Source organism: Chiloscyllium plagiosum, chromosome 38, assembly GCF_004010195.1.
Source record: "Chiloscyllium plagiosum isolate BGI_BamShark_2017 chromosome 38, ASM401019v2, whole genome shotgun sequence".
NCBI lineage: Eukaryota > Metazoa > Chordata > Chondrichthyes > Orectolobiformes > Hemiscylliidae > Chiloscyllium > Chiloscyllium plagiosum.
The window spans coordinates 21,177,239-21,200,147 of NC_057747.1; the positions used below are offsets into that span (position 1 = coordinate 21,177,239).

Below are 22,909 nucleotides of genomic sequence, written 5' to 3' on the forward strand. Positions count from 1 at the left end.
GGAAATGTAAATTACATTCACAAAAGCTCAAGTTTTTTAAAAAAAAGAATCTCAGTAAATGGGGACCATGAAACTGTCAGATCTGATTTTCTCACGTCCTTGAGAGGAGGAAATCTACCATCTTTACCTAGGTCTGGCCTGTCCGTGACTCCAGACCCACAGCAATGTGATCCACTCTTAACCTCGTTCTGAAATGGCCCAGCAAGCATTTGCATTGAGTTCAAGTCGATGACTCACCACCACCTTCTCGTGGGCCCTCAGACGGCCGAAGGAAAATGAACACTCCAAGACTGAGCAGATTTGAGAGGTGATCTCTCTTTGAAATGTAGATGTTGTGAGAGGCTGTTTACTTTGGCTGAAGATTCTCATGCAAGGTTGGCGAGAGAAGAGGGAGCCTGTCGATATTTCAGCATAAAAGTTTGGCTGTTTAGAACGAATATCAGAAAATGGATTCCTCACTGAGAGGTGTGTGAATCTCTTGATTTGATTTATTGTTGTCAGGTGTACCCAAGTACAGTGAAAAGTTTTGTTTTGTGAGCAGTACAGGCTGATCATACTAAATAAGGATATACAGACCATAGGGTGCTCAGACAGAACGAGGCATGCAGGATTATTCTGCACAGGAGGTGCACAAATTAGATTTGGGGTTAGAGAGGTCCATTCAGCAATCCAATAACAGCAGAGAAGAAACTTTACTTGAACCTGTTGGTGCATGTGTTTTGTTTTAGATTAGATTACTTACAGTGTGGAAACAGGCCCTTCAGCCCAACAAGTCCACACCGACCTACTGAAGCGCAACACACCCAGACCCATTCCCCTACATTTACCTAAGACCGCCTCATCTTCCGCCTTGGGACCCTTCAACCCCAGGGCATCAATGTGGACTTCACGAGTTTCCTCATTTCCTCTCCTCCCATTGGACTGAAGAATCTGTTTCCGTGCTGTATATCTCTATGACTCTGTGACTCTAAATCCTTTTCCAGCAAGATAGTTTAGTAGCTCCTGTGTCTGATAGTATTATGAACTTAGCAGTGTCATTTGAACAAAATGATTACCAATCAGACAACACCAGGTTATAGTCCGACAGGTTTAATTGGAGGCGCTAGCTTTCGGAGCGCTGCTCCTTCATCAGGTGATCCCACAACCACCTGATGAAGGAGCGGCGCTCCGAAAGCTAGCACCTCCAATTAAACCTGTTGGACTATAACGTGGTGTTGTGTAATTTGTAACTTCTTCTGTATCTTTTGCCCGATGGAATAGAGCATTACAACAGAGAGCTGTGAATACTGTCTTGATCAGTACATTCTGGACTGAGATTGATTGATGTATTTTCTGGATGCTAAAGCAATTAAGAGATGTTAGGGTAAGGCCTGGAAGCAGGGTAGAAGATCATACATGGCCTTATTGATCAGCCTGCTCCAGTTTCTTAAAATCTTCACGCAGTATGGTGTGCTGTACTGATAAAGCAACAGAAACCAATTCTATAGTCACTTAAAAGAGGGAAATCAAATAAATACCTGATTAAGAAATATTTTTAGAGCTATGAGGAGTGAATAAGGGAAAGGATGTACAGCAAACTTTGTTTTAACCAGCACCTTATCATCTGGCATTCTCGATAAACAATGAAATGTAATTCTAATTCTAAAAAATAAACTTCAAATATCTCGATCTACTGCAATGTCACATTAATTATGCTGTAAATAAAGTACAACAGTGATGTGTATACCCACCGCATTGCCTTTCTATTTTACTCAGTGTGTTTTTATATTGATTTTAGGAAGCGTGTTGATGTTTTTTACATAGATTTTTTTCAGTGATATCGACATCTTCGCTTGGTCAGGGTTTACTGCAGTTCTGCTCACCTCTTGATTATCTGAAATATTTTGATCCAACGACACACTCCTGATCCCATAGGTGCCAGTCAATAAAAAGTTTGCTGTAATTCAAAAGGTCTCTCAAAGAAACAGCATGGGTGAGATGCACTGAATGGCCTCCTGATATTAGGTCTTACAACAGGAGATTGCTGCTGTATTTTTGAATTGAGGGATGGGATAGCACTGAGAGGAAACTCAGTTTTGTAACAGGCTCCAGCACATCATAAGGACCACAAGTGAGCTTCCCGTCAGTGCTTGAGATAACTGACGCCGGCCTAGTTAGCCTCCGCACTCTTCGGTTTGCCTTTCGGTGATCTCAGCAGTCGTGTGCACGTGTGTGTGTTGGTGTTCTTGCAGATGGGGGTGGATTTGTGTGGCAGGTGGAATAAACAGGGGAGGCAGTGAGGTCTGCAGGCGCTGGAGGTCAGAGTTGAGAGTGCGTTGCTCCAAAAGCACAGCAGGTTAGGCAGCTCCTCGGATGCTGCCTGACCTGCTGTGCTTTTCCAGCAACACACTGTCAAACTCCTGGTGGAATAGACAGCAGAGACTCACTGGCTGACCCTTGCACATGAATAACAGTTGCTGGGGTGAACTTCCAGTGGGTGACTAGCTCTGTTAGTGAGGAACAAAATATCAGAGAAGATTTAGAACGACTTGATGCCAGGGGTGACCTTTTAAGGCCGTGATGAGGAGGAATTTCTTCTCTGAGGGGCGTGCATCTGTGGGATTCTTTGCCGCCAGAAACGTTTGTGGATGGAGGTGAATTTGCGTCTCTCAGTGAGCTGTCAAGGCTGGGTCATTTAATATATTCAAGGCTGAGAGAGAGAGATTTTGAATCAGTAAGGGTTATGGGACAGGAAAGTGGAGCTGAGGGTTTTCAGATCAGCCATGATCTTGTTGAATGGTGGAACAAGCTGGATGGGCTGAAGGGTCTGCCTCTGCTCCTCTGTCTAATGGATCTCTGAATATTAGCATGCAGGCTCTCCTCTGTAGAAGAGAAACAGTAAAGATGGCGCAAAGTGTCATTCTTTCAAAGGGCTCACAGGGGTGCCTTGGCCAATATTTGTCTCTCGACTAATATCACTTTGTAAAAGTATGTGATATTGACCACAATTTTTTGTGGAGGCTTTCTATAGCTGCGGCATTTCCTACATTATCCTCCCCTGTTCATGACCTCTCCTCCTCTTGCTTTAACACTGATGGAGGCCCAGTGGGGAAAGAGATCTTTCTGCTGAAGTTAAATGGGGGTTGTTCAGTTATCAGACTCCTACCACCTCAAATGCGCGTAAATATAGCCTTGGGTGTGTAAGAGTCAAACTGAAATGTTTGTTTGTTTCTTTGACATGCGACTGTTCAGAACCAAATTGCGTTTGTGACTATGTCTACATCCAAACATTTTTTTGAAAAACCACTGATGGAGTGTTTCATACCCAGCTGAAGGGGGAGGTGATGCTCCTTTTCATGGCTTTCAAAAGATGGCACCATCACCCCTACATCACTGCTTAAACGCTGACACTGCAGCGCTGGCCTATATAATAGGCTCAGACCCCCAGAGTGGGAACTGAACTTACAAACCTCTGACTCGAGTGCTATCCACTGAGTCACAGTTGACACCAAAACCTTGTGCATCCTAGCTAGTCATTTGGAAAAATCAGCATTTTGTACTGAGTTGACTGCTTCTGTATGAATCTTTTATTCCGGCGCATGGGGGAATCTTTGAACAGTCATATGTTCATATTTGCATGTTGTCTGTTTCTATCAATAAATCTAAACCAGCCAACTCTGTTTCTAAAGAGGGGAATATGTTTTATGTAGCCAACCTGCCTTTACTTAGCACCTTTAATGTGCTGAAAGTGCCTGGAGTGTGGGCATCACAAGAGGAGGGTTAGCTCACAAAATTTGACACTGAGCCATGTATGAGGTATGAAGGCAGATAGCCAAAGATGTAATTTTTAAGGGACCACCTTAAAAAGCAGGGAGGTGCTCAGGCTTCCGGTGGGGATTCCTAAATTTAGGAACTCTGTCAATGAAGGCACCACTGCCAGCTCAGGGAACGATTAAAATTGGGAATGTGGAACACAACAGAATGAAGCCATGAATCCCTTGGCATTTTCTGCTCTACTGTGGAAAGGAATTCGAGAAAACCCACTGTGCCCTCTTACGTTGGGACTGTGCTACTAAATAAAGATTAAAATTAAAATAGCAAATGATGAAAGCACAGAGCTGATCTTTTGGTGTCCCAGAGCTGGGAGAGAAGGCAGAGTGAGAAGAGTTAATGTTCTGGATTGAGTGATCCATTCTGTACTCTTGCTGTTCAGATCTCCAGCCCCTGAACTGCCTGGTCTCAAACTGCAGCACAATGCAGATGGAGCTTTAACTCTGTGCTTAGGGGCTGTGGAAGGAACCCTTTTTAATTGCCTTGGACACTCATTAGTGGGTGGCAGTGAAAGCTTTCGAGAAGTTCAGCCTGGCTCCACCAGTCAGCGTGAGCTGCCTTTTAATATTTAACACTGTGCAGACGCGTGTTTCTGAGACCTTTCTCAAACAAATACTTGAAAGCGTTTGGGAGTTATTGACTTTGCTAATCCACGGTTTCTCTTGCGTTTTTTTTTCTCACAGCCACAGCGAGGGTATTCCAACTGGGAAGAAGTATTTGCCGGTTTCACAACACCTGTAGTTCCTCTGGGCCTCTGGCTCTGAGGCTTTAGGTGAGTTATTGGATTCCTTGTCTCTCTACCCCACCCAGCCCCATCATGAACCCCCCCCACCCCCACCCCCACCCCCCATCTCTGATTAATGCAGTCAAATTTGCAAATGGCATTGGCACAACGGGCAGTCTCACAGCTGTCTGAGTATGATAGTCTGACGGAAAAGAATCTTTAAAAGCCTTTCTGTTGAGGCTTGTCATGGGGTGGGGGGGGAAGGTGCTTTCATCCAGAAGGAATTCCTGCATTCAGCAGGCATGCCTTCCATTAATAGTGGCCGCTTGGCTTTTGTGTGGGTTTCCAGGAACTGCTTGTTTCTTTTCTTTCAGAAAAGGATTTTTTGGTGATGCTCCTTGTTCTGCCTGACACCCACATCAAGCTCCCCCCGACCCCCGAGGAAAAAAAACAAACACACACACACACACACACACACACACACACACACACACACACACACACGCGCGCGCATAGACAGACACAGACACACACACGCATAGACAGACACAGACACACACACACAGAGACACAGACAAACACAGACCCTGCACAGTGATGAATGCATGCATCACTAAGTCATAGAGATGTACAGCACAGAAACAGACCCTTCAGTCCAACCCGTCCATGCTGACCAGATAGCCCAACCCAATCTAGTCCCACCTGCCAGCACCCAGCCCATATCCCTCCAAACCCTTCCTATTCATATGCCCATCCAGATGCCTTTTAAATGTTGCAATTGTACCAGCCTCCACCACTTCCTTTGGCAGCTCATTCCACACACACACACCACCAATTGTGTAAGTATTTGGTTGTTCTGAGGGTCTGCCCGACAATCCTGTTGTGGGCTTCATTGAGAGAGAATTTCCTACCTGACGCTAAACTTCTCGTCAGGAAGAAACAATTCTGACTCCTTGCACAAAGAAGCAAAGATAAGATGACAAGTACCTTGCAATCAGTTTCACTGTCCAAACCAAAAACCGATCTGTTGTCAAGCAGAGGCACATGTTTGATTGCACAGGATGATTCTGGCAGGAAATATGCAGACCTTTGCTCTTCACAGACTGGCGTTAGTCAGGTAACTGTTCCTGGCCTTAGACTTTTTGTTTAGTTCAGTCATGGGATGTGGGCAGGGTCGGCATGGCCAGCATTCATTGCCTGTCCCTAGTTGCCCTGTGAGAAGGTAGAAGTGAGCTGCCTTCTTGAACCACTGCAGTCCTTGTACTGTAGGCAGACCTGCAATACGCTTAGGAAGGGAATTCCAAGATTTTGCCTGGTGACAGTGAAGGAACTCCCAAGGCAGAGTGGTGAGTGGCTTAAAGGGAAACTTGCAAGGGGTGGTGTTCCCGTGTACCTGCTGCCCTTGTCCTTCTCGATGGAAGTGGTCATGGTTTGGAAGGTGGTGTCTAAGAGTCTGTGGTGAATTTCTGCAGTGCATCTTGTTGATGTTGGTGGTGGAGGGAATTGATGTTTGTGGATATAATGCCAATCAAATGGGCTGCTTTGTCCTGGATGGTGTCCAGCTACTTGGGTGTTCTTCCATTTGGCCCCATCCGGGCAAGTGGGGAGTATTCCATCCCACTCCTGAGTTGTGCCTTGTCGATGGACTTTGGAGAGTCAGGAGGTGAGTTACTCACAGTACGCCTAGCTTCTGACCTGGTCTTATAGCCATCGTGTTTATGTGGCAAGTCCAGTTGAGTTTCCGGTCAATGATAATCCCTAAAGATGTTGATAGTAGGGGATTTGGTAATGACCAATGAATGTCAAGAGATGGTGGTTAGATTGTCCCTTAATGGAGATGGTCATTGCCTGACATTTGTGTGGTGTAAATGTTACTTGCCATTTGTCAGCCCAAGTGTGTTGAACTAGTGGTTTGCTTTGTCCTGCATGGTGTTGACCACATTGAGCGTTGTTAGAGTTGTACTCATTCAGAGAAGTGGGGAATATTCTGTCACACCCCTGACTTGGGAAACAATGGGGGCACTTGTATGTCTAAATCTGACAGAAAGGAATTTTGACAACAAAATGAAGGAAGATCTGAGATTTTAGTTTTTGTCATGTCAGTAATCATTTGAATGTAGTGTAGTGAAAAAATGTAGTGAAAACTTTGTGTTGTTTGCATCAGTGTGTGGATTCACTTCAAAGTAAAGAAAAAGCTTGATGTGCCTAACTCAAATAAATCTATCTCAAAGCTTGGGCGTAATTTTTCTTTTACCTGGTTTGTGACATTTTGCATGCTCTCTTATCTTGAACGTCGATAATTTAAGATTCAATAAGTTGTCGCGTATCACTTGGGGTACCTGCACTTTAAACTGGCAACATGTCTTCGAAGCTGATAGATTTTGATGCTCTGAATGAAAGCACTTGCTGACCTGTGATGGGAAATGGAAGAGACAGATTGTCTGTGATTGGCAGGTCCTGCTGTGCTTTCTGTGCACTGCATACTGATTCCTGGATTTTAGTGGTCTGTTTAGTGAAGAAATAACCCAAATTCCACAGCTGAAATGGCTCCATGAATTTCTTCTTCATTTAAGAGTGAACTTGCATTAGATCTGTAAGGGGGTGTTATATGCAAAGTGTTATTGAATATGTTGCTGCTAGCCTGGGCGGGGTCTACTGGTAACAGCACCATGAGGGCTTGTTGAGTAAGAAATTTGACTCAGTTGTGATGAAGATACAGTGATTTTCATCACTAGTCTGGGTGTGGGACACCCACAGGAGGGCTGCAAGCTGAAGATTTTTTTTTTTACTAGACTTCTTGTCCAACATTTATTTTTCAGGCTCCACTACCACAGCAGATTGGCCAGTGTTTTATCTCATTTAATGTTAGTGGGGCCTTGCTGTGAGTAATTGGCTGCCAATACAACAGCGATGCCATTTCAGAAGCAGCTACTTGATAGGGAACACCGTGAAAAACTGCATAAAGGTTTGAAAGGTGTTGTGTCAACCAGAGTGCTTATCTTTCTGACTCAACATGGGCTCAATTCCCACTTCGGCAGCTGGTGGGATTCAAGTTCAACTAATAAGTTTAACATATAAAGTTAGTCTCTATAATGGTGAAGATGAGAACTATTATTGACTGTGGTAAAAACCCATCTGGTTCATGAATGCTCTTTTGGGAAGGAAATCTGCTCTCCTTACCTCATCTGGCCTACATGTGACTCCAGACCCAACCCAATGTAGTTGACTTGAGGTAGACTTAGCAACCCAATCAGTTCAAGGGCAACTCGGGATGGGAATCAAGGCTTGGTCTTGCCAGTGGTGCCCAAATCCCACGGAGAGTTGAGAAAGGAAGCTCCGATTTGAAGGCAGGAACTTTTCTCCAAAAGGTAGAGGGTAGTCAAAGGCTGATTCACCCTGGGTCCTCACTTTGATACAGTTCTAGCTGTCGTCCTGCAGAGCTGCACTCCCAAAGCCCCGGACTATCCTTAAAAGGATAAGGGTCGAGAGTGTGGTGCTGGAAAAGCACAGCAGGTCAGGCAGCATCCGAGGAGCAGGAGAGTCAACGTTTTGGGCATAATCCCTCCTGCCCCTCGGAAGCTGCCTGACCTGCTGTGCTTTTCCAGCACCACACTCTCGTCTCTGATCTCCAGCATCTGCAGCCCTTCCTCTCGCCTTAGAGAGATAAGGACCAATGCTGGCAAATGGGACTAGATTAGGTTGGGATATCTGTTTGGCATGGATCGAAGGGTCTGTGTCTGTGCTGTACATCTCTATGACTCTAAGATGGTTTAAGCCGGAGGGGAAGAGAAACAATTGGAAGACAAATAGAGTTTGTACACTTTTCAGCTGGATGTCTTGCTGAGAAACTTTGGCTATCTTTCTTTAGGATTTATTTGCCTGTGATTGAACAGGTGACATGGCCAGCAGGTAGAAATTGATACAACTGGGCTATTATATTTTTTTGAAGTGTAATGCAGTGATTTGTACACTTTACTCTGCAGTTAGCCCTATTGAGTGTTTAGCATGTAGCTTTGTATTCACTTTCAAAAGGCAAGGCAATAATCTTTACTATTGTCTTCTTAGGAACAAGGGAAGGAAATCTGCCATCCTTATGTGTGACTCAGACCCAGCAGCAATCACCTCCTAAAGTGGCCCAGCAAGCCACTCGGGCAGTTAGGAATGGGCAGTAAATGCTCGCCTCACCCACATTCAGTGAACGAATAAAGAAGGGAGAAGTTGAATAGGCTGGGGTGTTTTCCCTTGAGCGTCGGAGGCTGAGAGGTGACCTTATAAAATCATGAGGAGCATGGATAGGATAAATAGACAAAGTCTTTCCCCTGGTGTGGGGGAGTCCAGAACTAGAGGGCATAGGTTTAGGGTGAGAGGGAAAGATATAAAAGGGACCTAAGGGGCAACTTTTTCACGCAGAGGATAGTACGTGTATGGAATGAGCTACCAGAGGAAGTGATGGAGGCTGGTACAATTGCAACATTTAAAAGGCACCTGGATAGGTATATGAATAGGAAGGGTTTGGAGGGATATGGGCCGGGTACTGGCAGGTGTGACGAGATTGGGTTGGGATATCTGGTCGGCATGGACAGGTTGGACCGAAGGGTCTGTTTCCATGCTATACATCTCTATGACTCTAAGACTCTAAAACCGGGTGATGGTTGTTGCAAATGCGTCTGGTCTGTGAACTGCAGCAAATGTGATACACTGGTGAGTCAGCAGATCCAATGATGAATCGGTTAGCATTGATTGTTCCCCTGGGATCTTCTGCAGAACTGTAGGGTCTGTCTGTTGGCTGAGTACTCACTCTGTATCCCAGGATGTGATGGCTTAATGCCTGTACTTGAAACCAGTTATTTTTAAGCAGAGGAATATCGCATAAAAGCAAGGAAGTGATGCTAAAACTCCATAAATCATGGGGCAGACCACACGTACAATGATGTGTTGTGTTCTGGGCACCATCTTTCAGGAAGAATGTTAAAGTCCTGGAGAGAGTGCAAAGGAGATTTAATAAAATTACCAAAAAATTGGGATTTTAGATTTTGGGAAATTGGGATTGGAGCAGAGAAGTTTAAGAAGTGACCGTAATTGAAGTGTTCAAAATTATGAGCATTTTGACAGGGTAGAGAAGGATATTCTGTTTTCACTAGTTTGTATGACGAGCGGTCACAATTTCAGGATTGCAAGCAGTAGTGTGACAGGAGGGGAAATGGCTCGACTCGACAATTGTACAGATTTGGAAACCGCTACCTGGGAGAACAGAGGAGGCAAGTTCCATTAGAAGTTTCTAAAGAGAGCTGGATTTATATTTGAAAATGGTGAACTTCGAGGGCTACGAAGATAGGACTGGAAAATTGGATGAACTGGGTAGCTATTTCAGGAACCAGTACAGCCACACTGAACCAATTATGGAATTGGTTATTTTCTCCAATCCCATTTGGTGGGATCTTTCTTTGCACCAGACTGTTGACTATGCCTCTGTGAAGCTGCAAATACCCAAAAAGTTTGATTTAGTGTTCTATTGGTTTTCATTCCTGATGCTGGGACCTGTGACCGTGCCCAACATCGTGTAATAAGATGCTTCCTTTGAGGGATTCTTGAGAGTGCCCATAAGATGCTACATAAAGGCAGGTCTGTGTTGTGCTGTTAATTTTGACTGTTTCCCATAACTCCCCTATTTCTTGGTGGAATTATCGGGAGTGTTGCCAATCAGTTGAGGTATTCCTGGTTGCCAATGAATGAACTATTTTGAGTTCTTTCAGGAATGAGAAATTAATTAAAATTTGGGTTGGGTGTGTGTGGGATTGTTGATGCTGTCACAAGCCAAGGGTTAATGATTAAGAGGAACAGGAGATACCTGTAGCTACAAGTCAGTTCATGAAGTATAGTGTCAATGCCAGGAGTACATATCCGTTCCTTCAGGGTGAGCAGAATAGCAGTGAGGTCTGTTCCCATCTGGTAATGATTGAGGTTTGGGTCAGCAGGTCACTGTCCTCTCCCCATTGAAAATGGGGCGGAGGCCAATGGACAAAAGAATTCATAAAACTGCAATCAGATTGGAATTGAAGGACTTGAGCACAACTTCTTCCCCCTAGAAAGCCTCAGTGAATTTGCAGCATCTTAAATGGGGGCAGGGTGGGGAGAGAACAAGATGGTCATAGAGCAGGCCCTTCAGCCTAACTCATTCAGACTGCCCAGTTTTCAGAATTAAGTCTAGTCCCATTTACCTGTGTTTGGTCCATATTTCTTCATACCTTTCCCATCCATGTACCTGTCCAAATGTTCTTGAATGACAAAATTGTACTCACCTCCACCATTACCTCAGGCAGGGGTTCCAGAGACACACCACTCTGTTTGTGAAAATATTGGCCCTTTGGACCCTTTTGTCTCTCTCCCTTGAAAGCTATGTCCTCTAGTTTTAGATTCCCCTCCCATGAAGAAAAGCTGTTGGCTATCTACCTTATCCATGCCTCTCATGATTTCATAAACCTCTATAAGGTCTCCTGTGCTCCAGGGAAACAAATATCGCAGCCTCTCCTTATAACTCAAACCTTCCAGGCAAAAGCGAGGACTGCAGATGCTGGAAACCAAAGTTTAGATGAGAGTGGTGCTGGAAAAGCACAGCAGGTCAGGCAGCATCCGAGGAGCAGGAAAATCTAAACTCTAATCTAAACTCCAACCCTTCCAGTCCAGGTAGCACCCTAGTAAATCTTTACTGTGCCCTTTCTAGTTTAATCATATCTAAAATGTTTGCAGATTTCTCTTTGATTTTTGGATTCAAACCTCTACCCTTTCAGTGAGGAATGCAGCTCTGCAGTTCAGAGAATTGCTCTGGATTTGCGTTTTTTTCTCCACGGTGAATTAATGACAGCTTTGCCAAACTGACCACCTCGTCTTGTCCTGTTCTATGTAACCCTTTCGCCTGTCGTTTCTTTGAATTGGCAGAGTGCTGCTTCCCTCTGTTCTGGCCTGCCTGCAGCAGCGTTGAGAAGCAGCGAGGGGCACTATTGCCCTGAAACTGCTGAGGAGTTAAATCACTATGGATTACGTTTCCGCCTTTCCCCTGCCTCCTCTATTGGCATGCAAATCAGCTTGGAGCTCGGGCTTTGCCGAAAGTGAAATTGCAAATTGCAGCGAAGAGCCAGGAGTTAATGGGAGCCGTTTCTGAGCGCAAATCCACTTGAGCATTGACAACGCTGGAAGGTGTCATTCCGGGATTAAAAGTGGATGTTTGTGTCAACGCAAGATCTGTCCCTGTGCCAAAATGCTGTTTGTACGCCAGGCAGGCTTACCAAGAAATAATGTGAGCGAAAAATCTACACTCTTGTCAGGTAAACCAAATAGTTTTTCTCTCCAACAAGAAAGCAAAATTCAGATTTTCTTTTTTGCTCAAGTTTTTGTATTGCTCAGGTTTGTTCGGTAGGTATTTCTCAAAGTCAGGGGGAACTTAGCTGCTGCAGTTTTGTTTTTGAGCTGTGTGTGAAACACACTGTAGCAGCCCGGCTCATTCACAACAATGTCGTGCTGCCTGGGTCTAAGGGTCAAAGCCAAACTTTACCGGTTGAACTCGATGACTTCACGTAGCTGGTATGTGTGAGGTTAGTTAGTGTCAGTCTTTCTAAGCGCTTTTCACGAGTTGGCCTCAGCTGTTGAAAAGCATTGGGGAAATTCCTCGCCAACAGAGTTTGTCTGTGCGTGGTCAGCCAGGAGCTGTGCCCACCCTGGGCTTTTCCAGAATTGGAAGCAAGTTTTTGTTTTGTTTTTTTTTCCTCAGCTGCTGTCTGATGCTCACTGAGCGAGAATGGGAATTGGCTTCAGTGGCGAGAGGCTGGGTTGGAAAGGCCTGTGTTGATGCGATCTCTCCAACTGATACTGGGCATAGGCAGTGAGTCAGAGAGGGCCAGGAGTTGTTTCGATTTCTGAAAGGCTTCGCACTCGATGGCATTTCGAGGTGCTTTTCCTCCTCTTGCTTGTGGGTGAGAGCTGCTTTATCCTTTGCCCATTTTATTTTTTGCCTGCATGTCAAACACTGGTCTGGACCCACTTTATGGCTCAATGTGGTTGACCCCTTGCCTCTTGTGAGCTGCTGTGGGTCAGCTGGCTGGGCTGATTTTTCTGTTCGGATACTGCTGAAGGGCTTGCGTGTTTGCCCCCTTGATTAATGGAGATCTGACAGCATTGCCGACCTGATTGCTACTACTGCCTGGCAAGACTGAACTGCCTCCATGCTCCTTTGTTGAATTCCTTGTCTGCACTTAACTCATTACCAGCAGTGCCTTTGTCACAGTAGATTTTCCAACAGTTGATTTGCTAGCCTGTGTTTTTTGAAGGGTCAATTCTTGCTCCTTTCCGCTTTCACCGTCGCAATCTTTCTTTTTTGTTTCTTACTGTCACTCTTCTTTGATGATTTAATACTCGGTTTGAGGTGGATTTGGTCAAGGCAAATTAATGTATACATTTCCCAACATGCTAAACCATCCTATTCTGTTGCTGTTGTGGAATGATACAGATTTGACATGCACGTGTCCTTTGGGTATGAGTTTTTTTACTTTAATAAAAGGTAATTTAGTAGAATTGGGGGGGTTGGAGGGGGGGGAGTAGTGGGATCTCATAGAAACCGATCAAATTCAAGCAGAATTAGATGAGGTGAATGCAAGAAGGACATTCCTTATGATTTAGAAGCTGAGAACAAGGGGCCACTTGAAGTAGGCCATTTTGGTCGGAGATTAGGAGTGTTGTCTTCACCCAGAGAGTGGTGAGTCTGACAAATTCTCCACCTGAGAAAGCGGTTGAGGCCAAACCATTGAATATTTTCAAGAAGGAGGGAGGTCTAGGGCTGAAGGGTGTGGGAAGAAGCAGGAACAGGGTACCGTTTTGGGTGTTCAGATGTGATCATATGGAACAGACTTGGAGAGCAATCTGGCCACCTCCTGTTCCTACTTTCGCTGTTTCTCTGAGTGGGGTCAGTCAAGATACGAGGTATGAAAGTATGTGTTCTATTCGAGTATTTACAGAAAAGCATGGAAATCTGCAGCTTCCAAAGCTTGAAAAAAATTTAAAACTGGCTTTTGGTAGCCGAGCATATTAAGAACTTGGAGGAACAAGATGGGTAAAATGGAATTCAGATACAGACCTAACTGAAGGATCGAACAAGACCAGAGGGGCTGAATGGTCTCTTGTTGCTCTTGTGACTGACACTATTCTGGTGCTGCAGTTTAAGAAAGATTGTGGGCACCAAGTGTATTATTGCTTTGTTCCGATAATGAGGGTCGAGGTGGTGGTGTATTATATATCAGTGTACACCTGTTATAGGCTGATCTATTGTCCAGATCTCAGAACTCAAACAAACGATAGATATCCTCCAAATTCATTGATCAGTGATTTAATCACATTTTCAAGAAAGCAAGGGCTTAAACAAACCAAAAGCAGTGAGGTATTGGACTCCATTAATGACAGACAGACACAGACTGCAGTGGGTCCTAACAGTTCTCATAAATCATGCCTAACACAGTACAATATAGTAACCAGCCTGATAAAATGCAACTGATTTTACTCATGCTAACCATTTGTATAAATCTGTCAGGTTAAAACAAAAAATGTAGTTGATGTATGGCAGCCATAATATGGGGTGCTGATGATACGACAACTTGTATTTAACTAGTGCCTTTAATGGAGTAAATGTATCAAAATGCTTCGCAGGACTTTCATTGAACAATATTTCATTCCAAGTAATGTGGGGGGGGGGTGTTGGGACAAGTCACTGTCAGTTTGACCAATGAGATACATTTTTTTTATAGATAGTACTGAAGGAAAGAACTGGACAGGAGACATTTCAGGAAGAAATTCCAGCATTTGGAGGGTGAGGTAGTTGAAATGATGTAGTTGTATGTAGAAAGTCAAAAGTCCTTATGTTGCCTTTCTTCTCTGAGGATCTGGGACATCCTAGATAAATGTTGTAACTCCTGAAATCACCTTGTGTGATTTCAATTTAGATTTTTATTGTCAAGTGTGCTCAAGTACAGGAATTCAGTGAAATGTGCATAACATTGCCACACTCTCAGGTACCTAGCGCAAAAACTTCAGGTACAAAGTAGTAAGAGAAACAGAGTTTAAAATGTTCTTCTCCTTCTCCTTAGTGATGGCCACTACACTGACCTCTGCCGCTGACTCTCGAAGTTCTGGTGTACTACCTCTGTCTTCCATCGTGAAGACTAAAACAAAATATCTACACAGTTCCTCAAATATTTCTTTGTTCCCCATTACTGCTTCTCCAGTGGTCAAATATCCGCTCTTGCCCCTCTCTCTTCGTTTAATATATCTGAAAAAAACCCATGCAATCCACTTTTATATTACTAGATTTGCTATTTCAGCACAGACCCTGGGTCATTCCATTGTGTGATGGCCAAATGCCAAAATTCATGATATGGGCACCTTATTCAAGCCCTTAAAAAGGTGACGCCTGGAAGTCATTCCTTCATGCAGAGGGGAGTGGAAATCTGAAACACTCTGCCCCAAGGAGACTGGCAGGTTGGTTGCAAAATGCCAGAACTGAGATTACTAGGTCTTTGTTCCACAGGGTTACAGAGCCAAAGTGGATAGCTTGCCGATAATTCATGTACTGACTGGATGGCAGAACAGGTTTGAGGGGCTGAATGGATTTCAACTGTTTTGCATCTTATCGAGGAAGAGCACCTGCACGTAGGTTCTGAGCAGCTTTGTCACTGTGGAATGTAACATTTTGCATACAAGAAGATAATATCCCCACACATCTTTGTGTTTATTCTATCAGCATTGATCTGACAGCACTGTGAAACATTACGTGCGGGTTTTTGTGAAAGTGTTCTCGCATCTATTAGGATCTAATAGTGCAGAGTTTAGTCATCCCAGTTTTGACATCAATCTCAGCAAGACAAAATGGCCTTTTTTTGGTTTCATTGAATATTGTGTTAGCAGGCCGTTGTGGTGATGAGATTAGCACTTCAGCCTTTACGTTACCAGTTATTTTAAGCTTGCAAGGACGCTCACACATGCTGTGTACATCAGCGCAGGTACGTAAATATTTGTTTGAAAGCAGAGTCCTAATGGACTAACTGTTAACTCTGTTCCTCGCTCGACAGTTACTGCCAGACGTGCTGAGTTTCTCGAGAACTTTCTGTTTTATGTGTTTGAACTGGTCATGATTTAATGCTGAGAGAATTGTTTGGGCGAGTCTGTGATTTGAAAATATCGTACAAATGATCAAGCTAAATTGGCTAGTCGTAATTTGTTTTTGAAGAGATGGGAGGGGTCTTTAATATTCTCTGCAATTTATTTAATAGATAAGCACTCTTGTTGAAACATGTGGAAATTGTTGAAGATATTCCTCTCCCCACTTGGCTTGAGGGGCTCTTGAGGCGAAGTGTTTATGTCCATATCTCTGCGCTTGGAGACCTGGGTTCAAGTCCCACCTGCTCCAGAGGTGTGTAATAAGATCCTGAATAGATTGATTAGAAAACTGCTGCAAAATGCAATTTGCATTAGAGGACCTTTTATGATGCAGTGGTAGTGTCCCTACCTCTGAGCTGAAGGCCTGGTGTTCAAATCCCAATTGCTCTGAAGATCCATTGTAACATGTTCGAACTGATTGAGTAAAAGCATCTCCCTATCAGGCCTTGGAGCTGTTGAGGCACAGTGGTAATGTCCCTACTTCTGAGCCAGGAGGCCTAGGTTCAAGCCCCATCTGCTCCAAAGGTGTTCAACGACAGCTCCCACTAAAATATCTCCCCGCACGCCTCTACTACATTTAGTTTTTTATTTATCTGAGGCTAGGTCAGAGCTTATTGCCCATTTTGTTCATGCTAGACCACTTAAGCAGGTAACAGTCAAACACATGGCTTGTGGGTCTGGAGTGAGTATGGAGACCAGGTAATGATGGCAGATTTCCTTCCCTAGCAAGAATGTTAGTGAGACAGACGAGTTCTATAACAAAAAACAATTAAGCCAGTTTATAATTTCAGATTCTTATTGAATTCAAGTACCCCCCCATCTGCTATGATAGGGTTTGACCCCCTGTCCCCAAAGCATTGTTCTGAACTTCTATGTTACTAGTCCCATGGCATTACCACGGTACCACTGACTCCCCGTAATGTTTTGACTATTTTTAAGTCTTGTGGCTGTAGTCTTCTGATGTTGTGGCTACTCCGTTCCAGTAGCTGACCCTGGGTTTAAACACACTCTCTCCAGGAGGCACAGTGGCTCAGTGGTTAGCACTGCTGCCTCAGTGCTGAGGTCCTGGGTTCTTATGGAGTTTGCACATTCTCCTCGTGTCAGTGTAGGTTTCCTCTGGTTTCCATAGTCCAAAGGCGTGCAGGTTAGGTGGATTGACCATGCTAAATTGCCCATATGTCCAGGGATGTGTAAGTTAGGTGGGTTGGCCATGGGATGTGCAGGGTTATAGGGTTAGTGTGGGGGGTGGGTTGGTCTTCGGAGGGTCAGTGTGGACTCGATGAACCAAATGGCCTACTTCCAAACTGTAGGGATTCTATGATTCATAACTTTCTCTCTGCCTTGTTGTTGCTGTCCCACTTTGAAAAACATTCTGAACTGGCTGATCTTTGATTTCTCCTTCAATTATTTGCTGTACCCGGGGAACAGAGGAACAGGAGGAGGCCATTCAGCTCCTTCTGCCTGTCCCACTATTCAATTAGATCATTGCTGACCTGTCTTCAAATTCCATTGACTTGTCTTGCTACCCCAAGCCTTGAACAGGCGTACCTAATGAAAGACCTGTCGATCTGAATTTGGAGATTTTCACTGGATCCACTCAGTGTTTTATTTTGAAGGGAGAGCATTACAGAATTTTTACGATTTGGAGATTCCCGGTGTTGGATTGGGATGTACAAAGTTAAAATTCACACAACACCAAGTTAGAGTCCAACAGGTTTAATCGAAAGCACTAGCTTTCGGAGCGCTGCTCCTTCATCAGGTGGTTACTGCTGTTGTGTGAAGTGGTGACATCCCTGGGTGACATTTTAAAATTGTGCCTCCTTCACTCAGGACTGTACTCCAGACCAGAGGACATGGGGCTAGGTAGGAAGGCACTATCCTTCACTTTGCTCTGTTAAACCCCACAGTTGGTTCATTAAGAGTCTGTTCAATCGACCTTGTAATGCAGAATATGCAAATATTCATCTGTCCCCAAGTAGAGGCAGCCAATGGTATAAGTGTGGAGGAAGGATATTTGGAGGGAGCAGGTGATGTGAGAGTATCACTGATTCAGTGTTGGCAGCTTGGAATTTGTTTAATGACTTCTTGCAAATGGCTGCGTACAGCAAAAAGAATCTTGGGGTTGTCCAACATGGAACCACGTTACAGGGGATCATCAAAGTTGAGCAGCTGCAGAATCCAAACTGACCATTGGGTTTGGGTCTTCAGGTACAAGACTCTCAGGCCTTAACTGGCTGCGTCAGGGACCGAGCCAAGCCCACGTCACAAATGGGTGCCCATGTTGGACAAATGGCATTAATGGAAGAGGGGTTTGTGTCAAAATCCGCTTTCCTGGCTATAAGAAAGGATCCGGAGCTTACAAAGTACTTGAATCAAAATGGCATCTCAGAAACCATTTGCAACCTTCATCATGGTGTTTGAGGTCACGTATAGAACCTTAACGTTAGGCTTGGTAAGCTATAATGAGCCTCCTGTGTACTTTATTCCTTCGTCTGTTTGATTCTGGGAGGGAGGAGGGAACTTTGGAGGCTTCCTTGTAAGTTAGTGAGTTGAAAGACATTTCTGTGCAAAGCGACGTAATGGCATCTCGCCAGTGGATCACACTCGGATCACGACCCCAGTGCTTCACTCCTGAAGTGTCTCTTTGGTGGTTCATTCCTGGAGTATCTCGCTGTCGGTACATTCCCAGATCATTGTACCAGTGCTTCACTCCTGGAGTATCTCTCCGGTGGATACACTTGAGTGCTGTCAGTGTTGAGGCTTTAAAACTCCAAATAACTTAATATTTAACGTAAAGCAGTCAGTCATCCCACAGCTAGTTCACATGGTGTGCGTCATTAGAATCTTTTCCTTTCTGTCACACAAATGATAAACGTGGTTTGACTTTTCCTGATTACAGTCATTATCAGATCTGGTGAGATTGTCAGCTGTGTCTTGTGTGAGGGAATAAGGTTGTGTGTCTTGTTACTGCTTATTGATGTGGAATCATAGAATCTTACAGTGTGGAAGGAGACCATTCAGCCCAGCATGTCTCTGTTGTACTGGCTGTTCCATCAAGTTACTCCACCTCTGCCTATTCATTCTGCTCTGCCCTGGAAGTTGGGCCTGTGATTTTAGTTCATTATTTTTCTTACTCCACAGTAAGCTTACACGGTAAAGCCAGGAATATATATATATATTTATGAAATCTAATTTAAAGTAGAAATCTCTCCCGCGTTGATATTTCTGACTTCCTGCCCAGTATTAATGTCTGTGACGATGTAATCTGGACTGTATGTGGGGAAATTCATCCAGCAGTGACATTGACCTCCCCACCTCCTGCCCCAAAGGCTGGGTATAAGATGCATTTTTAAAAATGAAATGGATGCTCGGAAGGTGTTGTGTGTGCACAGAAATAATTTTGGGAGTTTGGCTGGGGATTGCCTTTGATTACTACAATTTGTCCTTCCATCTTATAGAGGCTTTCTTTGAAGATCAAAAGATCTATTTTGTCAAAAGTCCTTCAGTTCCCAGCAGGAATAATGCTTGCTTTCTAATTGGAATTTCCCAACCAGTCCCATGGTTTTTGTTGTTGTTGCTATGTTTAATATCTTTGCTCCTTTGGGTTGTATTTTGTTTGTTTCTGTAATTGCAGGCTGTGGGATGGTGGAGGAAAACCGATCCTAAATCTTCCTGCTCGTGTTAAGGGTCACTGGACTCAAAGCATTAACTCTGTTTCTCTCTCTACAGACCTGCTGAGTTTCTCCAGCACTCTCTGCTTTTGTTTCAGACTTCCAATATCTGCAGTTCTTTGTTTTATTTTAACCAAACCAACCCTTTTCCCTTTGCTGTCTGGTAAACCAGTTCTGAATAATCCATTAGCTGCTTACCCGACTGTTGGGCTTTAATTCCTGGAGAAGCTAATTTAGAGGTGTCACTTTTCCCTGTGGGTTTCAGAATCGCCCTTATGTATTCATTTATGCTTTCCCACATTCCCGGCTTAGCATTTGAAAAGAACTGTTCAGGTTGAAAATATATCTGCTGTGCTCCCCGCACTAATGGGCATTTGATAGAACAGCGTGGAATGTGTCCCTTTGGTGGTTTGTGAGTGTTGGACAGAGCGAGAGGCAGGATAGTGCCTGAAGCAGAAGAGGAAAAAGAGTTTGCAAAAACAGAAAAGATTATTTTAACATTGCAATTGTCTGTTGAGAACTAGGACAGAACAGCATCCGTAACCCCTCAGTATGTGGGAAAATGGTGATTTGTACTGAATATGATGTATAGCTCGGAGATTACAGTCACCTGAGGGTATTTATGACCGAGTTGGGAGCTCCCAGCACAGCTTACATTGATGTAGCACCTATACTGCAGTACAGAAAAATCCTACTGTGCTTCACAGTGAAGTTATCAAACAAAGATTTGCTACTGAGCCACAGCAGAGAACGAAATCAAGAATGGAGGACCCTAAGTATGTAACAGCTGTGTTGGTGGGTTATTGATTATGGTGATGGAGAGGTTGCACAGAAATGATGTGTTCAAGTTTCTTCCCGAAGTACCTTTTAAAATGATCAATCCTTGAACCGTATTATTCAAATTAATTCGGCGCTTGTAAAGCCCATTAGTTTTTCAATGCCTGAAGAAGGGCTCATGCCTGAAACTTCGATTCTCCTGCTCCTTGGATGCTGCCTGACCTGCTGGGCTTTTCCAGCAACACATTTTCAGCTCTGAAACAATTATCAGCCAGTCTCACTTCGATGTGGTGTCTGTGCTAATCAGGGTTGCAGACCAGGACAGAGAGTGAGGCCATTACATGTTATTGATCTAATCCCATCTCCTGATAAAGAAAACGTTGTGGGGCTCGGGTGGAGAGAAAGAGTAAAGGAGATTATCCTGGACTTTGCTTTACATATAATGAAGGACATACACCAAGGTAAAGCTTGGGTATCAAGCAGTTTGGGAATCACTTAGCTCAGTTGCCGGACTGCTGATTTGCGATACAGTATGATGCCAACAGCGTGCGTTCAATGCCTACACCGGCTGAGGTTACCCTAAAGGACTCTCCTTCTCTCTTCAGGTTAAACTCCCCACCAGCCACCTCCCCCTGTCTCTAACAGGAGAGCAGCCCTATGGTCCCGTGGACTATAGTGGCCTTACCTTTATCAACCAGCTCGAAACAGAGCAAATGCATTAGCTGGCCCCACTTGATTAATAACTGGCCAACTGTAATGGTGAGGAGTGTCAGCTGGGAACAGTTTCACCCTGAAAACACAGGGATTTCAAGTTCAAGTCCCACTCCAGGATTAAGAAGTGGACTCTTTACTGCAGTACTGAAGGAGTGCTGAACTGTCAGTGATGCCATGTTTTCAATGAGTTACTAAACCAAGGCCACAATTGTCCAACAGATGCAGCTAAAGGATCCCATTAAACTATTTCAAAGAAAGAGGTGGAATGTTATCCCAGCATTCTGGCCAATAATCCTTCAATCACATCATATGACTTTAGTCATTACTGTTTGTGGGATCTTGCTGTCTGCAAATTGGTTTCCATGTTTCTGAAATTATAATAGCGACTGCACTTCAGAAGTACTTGATGTCTCAACATAATTTAGTCATGAAAGGGATTGGGAAAAGCACAGTATAAACGGTAGTCCTTTTTTTTCATAGAAATCCTACAGTGTGGAAGTGGGCCATTTGGCCCATCGAGTCCACTCCAACCCTCTAAAGAGTATCCCACCTAGACCCATCCCCTATTCTATCTTATCCCTGTAAACCTAAATTTCCCATGGATGATCCACCTAGCCTGCACACATCCCTGGCCACTAGGGACAATTTAGCATGGCCAATCCACCTAACCTGCACTTCTTTTGGACCGTGGGAGGAAACTGAAGCACCTGAAGGAAACCCACGCAGACACGGGGAGAATGTGCAAACTCCACAGTTGACAGAGTGGAATTAAACCTGGGTTCCTGACGCTGTGAGGCAACATTGCTAACTACTGTGTTGCCACTGACCTGATGACCATATGAGGACAGTCCTAAGATGGTGCTGTCAAGCGATCACCTTCCCATTTTGAGTGTTTAGTGAGAGATGTAGCTTCATATAGACCAGAAATGTGTCCTCCCAGCCTCCCCGTACAGCTTAGTGGTGAACCATTGAAGGCATAGAGTGACTGAATAAATGGATGGAATTGTAAATGTAGTTTGTCGTTTCTGGCTGCAGTACTTGAGATTAATGAGGGGCAAGTTGATCATCCAGTTGTACAGCAAAAAAAAAAAAAATTCTTGGCACCACAAGCTGGGAATAGGAGCTGATCTACTTAAATCCTTAATTGATGTCTTTCGGAGCCAGAAAAAGAATATTTTCCTGATTGTGAGCATGGTTTTTGCTTTTGCTAAATAGCTTGCTTTTTGTTTTGGATTCGAGTTGGATTTAACTTTGGCTCAGTGGGCAGTGAGCATTCTCTCAGCTCAGCGGGAAGGTCATGGGTTTGACTCCCCCTCACCTCCGGAGATGTGAATTTGTGATCGTCCAGGTAGCACTGAGGGAACACTGCAGCATCAGCAGGTGCTGTCGATCAGATGAGATCCATCTGGGTGGGTCGGGTGGATTCGGAATGTACAGAGGGATGCAGGGCACTTCTCTCAGCTCATTTTAAACCCCTGAACCGGGTTAACCTGTCACCCATCTCGCTGCTGTTTGTGGGAGATTCCTGCGTGCAAAAAGGCAATTCCCTGCATTGGCTCATGTTTTAGAGTCACTTTATAAATGGCTTTGAGACATCCTGAGACTCTGTAAACAAAGAGTCACAGAGATGTACAGCATGGAAACAGATCCTTCAGTTCAACTCATAGTGCCACAAGGATCAGTACTGGGCCCTCTACTTTTTGTCATTTACATAAATGATTTGGATGCAAGCATAAGAGGTACAGTTAGTAAGTTTGCAATGACACCAAAATTGGAGGTGTAGTGGACAGCGAAGAGGGTTACCTCAGATTACAACAGGATCTGGACCAGATGGGCCAATGGGCTGAGAAGTGGCAGATGGAGTTTAATTCAGACAAATGCGAGGTGCTGCATTTTGGGAAACCAAATCTTAGCAGGACTTATGTACTTCATGGTAAGGTCCTAGGAAGTGTTGCTGAACAAAGAGACCTTGGAGTGCAGGTTCATAGCTCCTTGAAAGTGGAGTCGCAGGGAGATA

General features: G+C 44.3%; 1 long non-coding RNA gene across 2 annotated transcripts in view; it reads left to right on the forward strand.

Annotated features, from left to right (window-relative positions):
* The window catches only part of LOC122541897, a 418,077-nt gene that overhangs the window by 318,377 nt on the left and 76,791 nt on the right, over positions 1 to 22,909 (forward strand). Inside the window, exons 4-6 of one of the 2 annotated variants that reach the window (XR_006309705.1) lie at positions 4,494 to 4,582; positions 11,471 to 11,856; positions 18,682 to 18,684. This is a non-coding gene — a long non-coding RNA (uncharacterized LOC122541897). The remainder of the gene's footprint in view (positions 1 to 4,493; positions 4,583 to 11,470; positions 11,857 to 18,681; positions 18,685 to 22,909) is intronic. The other variant, XR_006309704.1, reaches the window with a different exon arrangement.